At 41.2% G+C, this 11,260-nt stretch overlaps 1 long non-coding RNA gene across 1 annotated transcript in view; it reads left to right on the top strand.

The window, feature by feature from the left end:
• The first annotated feature begins 6,382 nt into the window (after window positions 1–6,382).
• The window catches only part of LOC141408959 (uncharacterized), a 35,051-nt gene continuing 30,173 nt past the window's right edge, over window positions 6,383–11,260 (top strand). The window contains exons 1-2 of the long non-coding RNA XR_012426785.1: window positions 6,383–6,504; window positions 9,579–9,703. This is a non-coding gene — a long non-coding RNA (uncharacterized lncRNA). The remainder of the gene's footprint in view (window positions 6,505–9,578; window positions 9,704–11,260) is intronic.

The raw sequence follows: 11,260 nt of genomic DNA, 5'->3' as shown, positions 1-11,260 counted from the left end.
CTTCTATGAGCCTTTTTACACAGGAGACGGTTGACTTCTGAAAGAGATCATGGATAAAACTAAGTGAGAAACACCTAATTCTTAAATATCAAGAGTTCAAGCCAGTACTAAAATGTGAAAACCAATTTCACTTACTACATTATTTGTAGTCTTCGACAGTGATGTCAGATGTTTGTCTTTTAATATTTTTCATATTCCTCTTTTTCAAAATGACAGCTTTCAAGAAATAGGGAGTAGGCATAGTAAGTTCCCATTTGGGGAAAGGAAATGCCCATCTCTTTCATGTGAGTCAACCAATAAAAAAGGAGTTGGGTAAACACATTTTCTAACTTGGCTCTGGAAGTGGTTTGTTGTTAGAAGTCTTAGGCCAAGAGTCTGGCTGGTTTTAGAATGTGGTAATTATACATTCAAACATTATTTGATATCTTTTATTTTCTACACATGTTCTTGAAGCTTATTTGATGTAAGGGAAGTCTTACAATGAAGTGGGAGAAACTTTGCTATAGTTAAATAATAAAAGGAGGTAGCAGAACCTAGAGGGGAACTGGGACAAGCCGTAGCAGAGCGAGACCCTCAGAATTCTTGTAGGAACATACAGGAAGTTGGCCAATTCTCAGTTGTCTGCCAGATAAGATAGTTTTTCTTTTTCCCTGCATGCTGGAGCATGGTTCCCCTTATGTCTTTCTTCCTTATCACATGGTTTTCCCTGGGCATCACTCACCTGGGTTCCATTAGTTAGGGTGCCACTCTCCCCCAGTGTTTCTCAGTAGCATTTTTTTTAAGTCTGATAATTTTAACGCATCTACATTTTGACTGATACTGTTCTTCAGTCCTCAGAGTTCAGAAAACCAGAAGAATAGCTGGACTTTGGAGTCAAGCCTGGCTTTGTTCTGGGTAACTTTGAACAAGTTACTTAATATCTGAGCTTCAGTTTTTCATATATAAAAATTAACACGTAGTTTAGAGAGTTGCTGTAAGGATTATTTTAAAATAAATATTTAGAGCGCTGCTTTGTCCGAGAACTCTTGTAAGCTAGCAAACCTGTCAGAAGGCCTTATGTTGGAAATAAAGTGCTGGGCATCGACATATACTCTAAACTTTATGAAAGTAGCTTATGAAGAGGCCAGAGAAAATGTGGATGATGCTGGGTTCGTTTAAAAGGAAGATGAGTGGGGAGATCTGAAAAATAAGCTCTAGAATAGAAGGAAAGTAGGGGACCCAGTAATGACACAGCTCCAGATGTGTATATACGAGGTACCAGGTCATACATAGAGCTTAGACATGTTAACATAAGGCTGTAAACATGACTGTCAAAATCTGAGATGCTACTTGTTACTAGGGTACAAAAATTACACTGTTCAAAAGAAACGGGTCTAATAAAGGTGGGAAACTACTATACATCAAGAATACACAAAAGGAACTTAGACCTGAGAGGGAAAGTAAATGAGTATGTGAATATTGATGAAAAAAGACAAAAATATGATGGTTGGGTTATCTTGTACTTTTCTTCATCAGATTAAGGCTATGGATTTCTGTTCTGAATCTGCAACAGGAAAACACGGAGACAAGACATGGTAGGGATGCAGTAGTTGGGCTATAAAAGACCTTCCTGGATATCTTATTTGCTAAGAGTCCGATTAACTCTTGACTTGCTGATAATGCCATCCCATTAGGTTACCAGAAGTAACAAAACTGCTGCTCTGGGATTCATTTTGACCCAGTGGGAAAGAATTACTCTAGGGGAAATGTTAGGAGCCTGTAGTGAACATAGGTGTGCACTCAAATGTTAGTAATGATGAAACTAAGACACTGGTGATTGCTTCTCCAGCATCCCTGCTGCTTCCTGGCTGGGATATTGAGGAGTAACTTTGCTTTCCCCCTCCTCGTGGCTTAGGGAAGTAGGACGTTATCCCAGCCCTGTTACCTTGGGTGTAATTGCTTTAGAAGTGGTCGTGGGACTCCATCCTGGCAAAGGAGATGTGAGGGAACTCTGCTGAGGGTGTTTCTGGGGAAAGTTCCTTCACTCCCAAGGAGACCTTGCCGGAGACTTTTTGCCTGTGGACATTATTTTGCCTGAATGTGATGATTGAAACTGCTATAGCCACATTTGGACCTGGAAGGGATCTAGCCTGAGGGCAAAGCCAGCATATTGAAGCTGTAGAGGAGAAAGGAAAACACCTGCCCTTGCAGAGCTGCTGATTCTTTTTTAGCTTTTAAGTTCAGGCATACATGTGCAGGTTTGTTATGTAGGTAAACTCGTGTCACAGGGGTTTGTCATACAGATAATTTCATCACCCAGGTATTAAGTCTAGTACCCATTAGTTATTTTTCCTGATCCTCCCCCTCCCACCTTCTACCCTCTGGTAGGCCCCATTGTCTGTTGTTCCCCTCCATGTGTCCATGTGTTCTTATCTTTTAACTCCTGCTTATAAGTACGAACATGCAGTATTTTCCTGTTCCTGCATTAGGTTCCTAAGGATAATTACCTCCAGCTTCATCCCTGTCCCGGCAAAAGACATGATCTCATTCGTTTTTCATGGCTGCACAGTATCCCATGGTGCCTATGTACATTTTCTTTATCCAGTCTACCACTGATGGGCATTTAGGTTGATTCCATGTCTTTTCTGTTGGGAAGAGCGCTGCAGTGAACACATGCATGCATCTTTAGGATAGAACGATTTATTTTCCTTTGGGTATATACCCAGTAATGGGATTGCTAGGTCGAATAGTATTTCTGTTTTTAGGTGTTTGAGGAAACGCCACACTGTTTTGTTTTCCACAATGATTCAACTAATTTACACTCCCACCAACAGTGTATAAGTGTCCCCTTCTACACAACCTCTCCAGAATGTGTTATTTTTTGACTTTTATTTAGTTACCTTTTATTATTTTTGAGACAGGGTCTCACTCTGGCCCAGGCTGGAGTGCAGTGGTGTGAGCTTGGCTCGCTGCAACCTCTGCCTCCTGGGCTTAAGCGATCCTCCCACCTTAGCCTCGTGAGTAGCTGGGGCTACAAGCTTGTGCCTGGCTGATATTTTATATTTGTAGGGATGAGGTTTCTCCATGTTGCCCAGGCTGGTCTCAAACTCTCGTGCTCAAGCAATCCACCAGCCTCAGCCCTCCAAAGTGCTGGGATTACAGGCAAGAGCCACCACACCCAGCCAATTTTTGACTTTTAATAATAGCCATTCTGACTGTTGTGAAATGGTATCTCATTGTGGTTTTGATTTGCATTTCTCTAATGATCAGTGATGAGCTTTTTTTATACGCTTCTTGGCCACGTGTACTCTTGTGAAAAGTGTTCATGTTTTTTGCCCATTTTTTAATGGGATTGTTTATTTTATACTTGTACATTTGTTTAAGTTCCTGATAGATGCTAGATATGAGACCTTTGTCAGATGCATAGTTTACAAAATTTTTCTCCCATTCTGTAGGTCGTCTGTCACTCTGTTGATAGTTTCTTTTGCCTGCAGAGGCTCTTAAGTTTGATTAAATCCCATTTGTCAATTTTTGCTTTTGTTGTGATTGATTTTGGTGTCTTCGTTATGAAATCTTTGTCCATTGCTATGTCCAGGATGGCATTGCCAAGGTTATCTTCCAGGATTTTTATAGTTTGGGGTTTTATATTTAAGTCTTTATTCCGTCTTGAGTTGATTTTTTTCTGGTGTAAGGAAGGGGTCCAGCTTCAGTTTTCTGCATATGGCTAGCCAGTTATCCCAGCACCATTTATTGAATAGGGAGTCCTTTCCCCATGCTTGTTTTTGCCAGGTTTCTTGGAGATCAGATGGCCATAGAGTGCAGCCTTATTTCTGGGCTCTCTATTCTGTTCCATCAGTCTGTGTGCCTGTTTTTGTGCCAGTACCATGCTGTTTTGGTTACTGTAGCCCTGTAGTATAGTTCAAAGTCAGGTGGCATGATGCCTCTGATGTCTCCAGCATTGTTCTTTTTGCTTAGGATTGCCTTGGCTATTGGGGCTCTTTTTTTGGTTCCATATGGGTTTTAAAATAGTTTTTTTTCTGTTCTGTGAAGAATGTCATTGGTAGTTTGATAGGAATACCATTGAGTCTATACATTAGAAGAGCTGCTGACTTTGCTCAGTGTGGAGCCCGATGCTCTGGGCTTCTTGGGAAGTAATCTGTTGGAGCTTTTTCCTTCTTCCAGTTCAAAGCATCATATACATAGAAGAGAGTGTTAGGCATCAACATCTACTCCAAACCTTATGAAATTAGCTTACAAAAAGATGAGAGAAAATACGAAGATGCTTCTATGTATTCAGATCTCTGAAAAATAAGTATCTGCTGTGTAGTCACAGATTATTCTGATGAAGGGAAAAGAGGCATCAAAAGAGACCATTGTGGCTACGAGTCAGCTCTCCAATCTCATAATTTTAAAAAACATGAACAGAAAGTGGGAGTTTGGATATATAAATCAAGGATGAATATAATAAGTGCCAAACACTTCTGTGAATAATGTTGGAAAGGCCTGGGATGAGCTAGAATTGACAGAAAAATAATAAAAGCTACATGTTTGTTATGGTCACACAAAAACCAGCAGGGATACACCCCATATTTCTCAAGTGTGGCTGTGCATTAGAATCACTCAGGGAGTTATCATTTTTTTTACTTTTTAATATCGATGCCTGGGCCTCATACCAACCACGTTAAATCTGAACACCTATGGCTTGGAGCAGATCCCTAGAAGGGAGCACACGCTAAAGCTGGGAATGAGGACAGTTAATGTGGCACTGGAAACCAACCGAGGTGACAACGACAGGAACCAGGTGCCCCGCTACCTTGGTTCAAGTCACCAGACCCAGCTAAAGTTATATTTCGGTTACATTTCCGAGTTCTGAAAGAACTTGTGCACTCTGAGTAACCTGTTCCTCTCCCAGTTTCATTGTCAGAAGTGGAGGGCAAGCCCTAGGCACTCTCTCACAACCTCGCCATCATCATGTGCTCTGAGACCAGAAGGAACCTCAGACAGCCACATCCCCTCTCAGTGTCCTTACTGGAGTCTCTACCAGCCCAGGACATCCCCTTTTCTATTCCCACTTTCTGTCACACACCCTCCCCCATTCCAGAAACCCTGTACTGGCCTCTGGAGGTCAGGCTCCATTGGAAACTTGCCATATGCCTTCGACCTCTCTGAAAGTTCCCTTCACTTTCTTGCTCTGACCCCTGACTCGCCTGAGGGCACTGCCTCCTTTGCAGTCCTGGGGTGTTCTGTATTTTAAGGCTGTCATTTATTGACTGTTTACTTAGTGACAAGCACTGTTCTGTGGTCATAACATAGGCCCATTTTACAGATGATAAAACAGGCCCAGAGAAGTCCCATTTATTCTTTGAACATTGAAGGTTCATTTTCTCAGGCAAAGACTATTCTTAAAAATACGCCTTATAATTTTTTTCTGTTTTTAAAATTGATATTTTTCCATTTTAGGACTGTAATCCCATGATTACAGAAAAGTATGAGGGGAAGAAAATCCCACTATCCAAAATCAGCCCTTAATATCTCGGCAAATTTCCACTAGTCCTCTTTATGAATATGTATACATTAAAATAAAAGAGTACTGTATACAGAGTTTGTATGTGATTTTCATCTTTACGTATCACAAGCGTATTCCCAGAATGTTAAATCTTTGAAAACGCATTTGCTTATAGGTCTATAATACTCCATTTTATAGGCATGCCATTTTCATCCAAGTATCAAATGGATTGACATACAATTGTTAATAATCTTTACTTTTTATACTTTAAATGCCATAGCATCTGTAACAATATCATCTTTTTTCATTCCCGATACAGGTAATTTTTGTCTTTTCTTTCTTTTTATTTCAGTGTAGCTAGTGGCTTATATACTTTATTGCTCTCAAAGAAACAGCATTTTATTTTCAGTGTTTTTTGATTTGGATTACTTACCTATTTTCTATTTCATTGATCTCCACTGTTATTTTATTTTCTGTTTCTATTGTTAGTGTGCTCTCACTTTTTCTAGCTTCTTGAGGTAGAAAGCTTAGATTAATTTTTTTCCTTTTGTGTGCTGCTTAGGCTGCATCCCACAAACTTGGCTATATTGTGTTCTCATTTTCAATCAGTTAAAAAAAATTCTAATTTCCCTTGTGATTTCTATTCATGGCTTATTTATCAATATGTGTTTTCTTTCCAAGTAGGAATTTTGTTTTGTTTTTCTTTTTTTTTTTTTTTTTGAGACGGAGTCTCACTCTGTTGCCCAGGCTGGAGGGCAGTGGCGCGATCTCGGCTCACTGCAAGCTCCGCTTCCCAGGATCATGCCATTCTCCTGCCTCAGCATCCCAAGTAGCTAGGACTACAGGCGCCCGCCACCATGCCAGGCTAATTTTTTTTTTTTTTTTTTTTGTATTTTTAGTACAGATGGAGTTTCACCATGTTAGCCAGGATGGTCTCGATCTCCTGACCTCGTGATCCACCCACCTCGGGCTCCCAAAGTGCTGGGATTACAGGCATGAGCCACCGTGCCCAGCCCCAAGTAGGAATTTTAAGATATCTTTTAATTATCAATTTTCAAATTAATTCCACTATAGACTGAAAAACATTCTCTGTATAATTTTAATTAAGTGTATTGAAATTTGCTTCATGGCCCAGCACAGGGTCTATTCCAGTAAAAATTTCATGTGCCCTATAATAGGATATATATTCGGGATAAAAGTGAATGCTGCTATTATTGAATGTTGTTTTCTATAAATCTCAATTAGGTCAAACTTGTTGATAGTGTTGTTCAGGTCTTACTGATTTTCTGTCTGCTTTTTCTATCTATTACTGAGAGAACTGTAAATCTGGATTTGTCTAACTCTCTATTTTGTCAGCTTTTGCTTCATGCATTTGAAGCTGTGTAATTAGGCGCATACACAATTAGGATTGCAGTATCTCTTTGTTCCTTTTTTTTTTTTTTTTTTGAGACGGAGTTTCACTCTTGTTGCCCAAGCTGGAATGCAGTGGCGCGATCTCGGCTCACTGAAACCTCCACCTCCCGGGTTCAGGCGATTCTTCTGCCTCAGCCTCCCAAGTAGCTGGGGTTACATGCATGCGCCACCACGCCTGGCTAATTTTGTATTTTTAGAAGAGACAGGTTTCTCCATGTTTGTCAGACTGGTCTCGAACTCCCAACCTCAAGTGATCCACCTGCCTCAGCCTCCCAAAGTGCTGGGATTACAGGCATGAGCCACTACGCCTGGCCTCTTTGTTCCTTTTATCATTACGTTTATCTTCATTTCTGATGATGATGCAGGGCAGGCGAGCCCCAAAACTGAGGCTTAGTCAGGGAGGGTTTTTGGCTTTGTCCAGGAAAAAACTGAATGGTGAGCTAGTGGTATCAGACAGCAACTTTTATTGAAGCAGCAGTGCATGGTAGCAGCAAAGGGGACTGCTCCTTGCAGAGCAGGGCAGGGAGGCAGGGAGGGAGGGAGGGATGCCTCATAGTCATTGTGTCCAGGGTAGTAGTTTAGAGGCAGTTTTGCAGTCATATTTCTATTTATTTTTAATTATATGCAAATGATGGGGCGGATTATGCAGACATGTTTAATAAAGGGCTGTAACTTTCTGCTTGCTGAGTCATTGTCATGGAAAGGGGTGGTAAGTTCTGGGTGTTGCCATGGCAATGGTAAACTGACAGGCACACTGGTAGGCATGATGGAAAGGTGCTTCTGCCCTGTCCCTGTTTTAGCTAGTCCTCAATTTGGTCCAGTGTCTGAGCCCCGTCTCTTATTTCAATATTACTTTTCCTAAATTCTATTTTTTTCCTGATACTAACATTGAAACTGCCTTTGCAAAATTATAACTAAGGAAATTATGACCGTGAAAGACATCAGACCTAACCAACTCCATCTTGCTTCTAACCTCTAAACTGTCCTTGCCCATTCCTGGGTATAGGCCGAACGAGCCTTGGGAAGGAACTTAGTTTAGGGTTTAGATAATAGCCCTGACCAAAAGTGAAACTGTTCTTGCAAAACAAATAAAAGGTCACCAGCCACGAAGTTAAGGATGAGAGGGGCTGGAATTCTCAATATTGCCCGCCATTATTCCAGAGGTCATAAGATTGCAACTTCCAGAGGTCATAAGATTGCAACTTCCTCTTGAAGGTAACATCACCATTGTGAACCTAAGATTGGTCTGTTGAGATGTTTTTTCAGGTTTTTGCATTTCTGACAACTGGGTGTCCCCAGCCTGGAGGTGCCAACCAGTCCAGTGGCCCCCATCCAGGAACTGACTCAGTGCAAAAGGACAGCTTGGACTCCCTATGATTTCATCCCCAAACCAACCAATCCGCACTCCCAACCCACTGGCCCTACCCACCGAATTATCCTTAAAATCTCTGATCCCTGAGTTTTCAGGGAGACTGATTTGAATAATAATAAAACTCCAGTCTCCCCCACAGCCTGCTCTGCATAAATTACGCTTTCTCTACTGCAATTCCTTGTCTTGATAAATCGGCTGTCTAGGCAGCGGGCAACGTGAGCCCACTGGGCAGTTACAACATCCCCACTTCAGTTTCCTCATGACTACAGCTTACGTAGTGTATCCTTTTTCATTCTTTATTTTTAACCCATTTATGTGTTTAAAGTATATTTCTTATATACTGTGTATAGTAGATTATTACTTTTTTTTTTATAAGAACTATTCAATCTCTACCCTTTAACTGGAGTGCTTTTATCCTTTCTTTCTTTCTTTCTTTTTTTTTTTTTTTTTGAGACAGTCTTGCTGTGTCAAGCTGGAGCACAGTGGTGCGATCTCGACTCACTGCAACCTCCGCCTCCCAGGTTGAAGTGGTTCTCCTGCCTCAGCCTCCCAAGTAGCTGAGACTACAGACATGCACCACCACACCCAGCTAATTTTTGTATTTTTAGTAGAGATGGGTTTCACCACGTTGTCCAGGCTGGTCTCGAACTCCTGGCCTCAAGCAATCCATCTGCCTCAGCCTCCCAAAGTTCTGGGATTCCAGGCGTGAGCCACCGCACCAGCCTTTTTACTATTTACATTTAATGTAATTATGGACATACCAGTTTAATGTCCTGGCATTGTGAAAACCAGTTATGCCACACTAAGGATTGTCTCATCTGTTCTCTTTCTAGATCAAGCATTTTTCTTTTTTTAAATTTATAAATGGGAAGCTTACATCACGGTATTTTTAATTCTAACTCTACGATTGGCTTAATAGCTAGGGCTTACAATATATATTTGAAGTTTTCACAGTCTACCTTCAATAACATTACACTACTTCACAGTAATTCAAGACCTGAGAGAAGATTACTTCCACTTCTCCGCCTGTTTTGTGCTCTCATGCCATACATTGTGCCTTTATATGTTACAGATCTCGGAACATATAATCATTGTTTTAAACAGCCAGTTATCTTTTAAAGAAATAAAAAGATGACTTTTGAAAATGCTTTTATATTTGCCCACATATTTACCAGTTCCTAAACTCTGCATTAGATATGACTTTCCATTGGATATCATTTTCTTTTAATCTTTTGCCTTTTTAAAATATCCTTCCTTAGAACCTTTTTTAAAAAAATATAATGCTATGTTGTTCTCAACATTTTTTAGTGTTGAAATAAAATCCAATAATCGGAGAGCTCCTGGAATCTATGATGTGATCAGAAGATGGAGCAGTAATTTAAAACTGATTTTAGCCTCCGTGTGACCCAACGTTGTTGAAGGGCTGCCAAAAAGTAAGTTCTATCTCAGACTTTATTAACAGGACAGTAAGTCTCAGGATATGAACAATAATGTTGTGCTCCAATTTCATCGATGACGTGGAATGTTGTGTTCAGTTCTAGGTTCCACATTTCAAAGTTATTGACACATCTGAAGTGTGTTCACAAATGACCAACCAGGATCATGTAGGATCTAGAAATGGTGTCAGGGTGGTGCTGTCAGAGGAAGTGGAGATGTTTAACCCCCAGCCAGAGAGAAGAAACTGAAGTTACTTGAAGGGCCGCTGTGTCAAAAGGCGTCATACCTATTGAGAGTTGCTGCAGTGGTCAGAACAGAGCTAATGGGCAGAATTTGCAGGTAGACAAAGTTTGATTCAGTTTGGCTCAGCACCGTGCAAAAAGGAAAGGAGTTATTTTTGATAGTGAGCTTCCATCGCAGGAGGTGTTCAAGTAGATGCTGTCAGAAAGCAAAAATGCCCTGCCTAGTAGGTAGGAGAGAGAAGAGTCATGTATTGGACGTAAGGATGAATTAGTTTACGTCCAAGCACGTTTCCAAATCTGATTCCATCCCTCCTTAATTTCTCTGCTGGTTCCTGCCTTTCTTCCCTTTGTCAGTGTTATTTTCCTGCCTATACACATTCCTATTTTCATCTCTTGGCAGCCCGTCCCTTCCCTGCCATCTCCTTTCTAGTGTGTTTTTCCTTGACAAGTCAGGATGGTCTTGGGACTTGTGCTTAATTATAAAGACCTCCTTACATCATCAGTTTCTCCAAAGAACCACTTTCCTGTTGTAACGAAAATGTGACCATCCCTTAGTATATTGTCTAAGCCAAGATTCCCTGCTGGATAGAGGCTTGGACAAAGCTTACATGCCAAGACTAGGGAAATATTGTGGAAAGAAAATGTATATAAACCAGGCTTCGTACAGTAGGCTGGGTTTCTTGTATTCCATGGCCTTACTTTATCCTCATTTTTCTCCAGTTTTGCGTACTCAACTTTAGAATATAGTTTTCTCAAAGTAAGATTTCAACGCAGTAATCATGGCTTGGGGCACTTTGTTTCCTATTTTTATTTCTTTTCTTTTCTTTTTTTTTTTTTTTGAGATGAAGTCTTGCTCTGTCACCCAGCTGGAGTGCAGTGGTGCGATCTCAACTGACTGCAACCTCCACCTCCCGGGCTCAAGCAATTCTCCTGCCTCAGCCTCCCGAGTAATGGGACTATAGGCGCACGCCACCACACCTGGCTAATTGTTGTATTTTTAGTAGAAACGGGGTTTCATCATGTTGTCCAGGCTGGTCTCAAACTCCTGACCTCAGGTGATCCACCCACCTCGGCCTCCCAAAGTGTTGGGATTACAGGTATGAGCCACCGCACCGGGCCAGTTTCCTGCTTTAAAGGTGTTTTCCTAGTCAGCTGTGCTCATTCATCCTCAGCCCCTAAGTCTACTGGTGGCCTGTGCCCACAGCAATGAGTGTAGACTCATTGGACCCATGCTTTCAAAGGCAGCTCCGTCCACCTCCTGGGACATAGGCTAGTTTCCCTTGTGAAAGGAAAATATCTTGGGGTCCCAAA

This window comes from Macaca fascicularis, chromosome 17 (genome assembly GCF_037993035.2).
Source record: "Macaca fascicularis isolate 582-1 chromosome 17, T2T-MFA8v1.1".
NCBI classification, from domain to species: Eukaryota; Metazoa; Chordata; class Mammalia; order Primates; family Cercopithecidae; genus Macaca; species Macaca fascicularis.
This window is presented reverse-complemented; position numbering and strand designations above follow the sequence as displayed.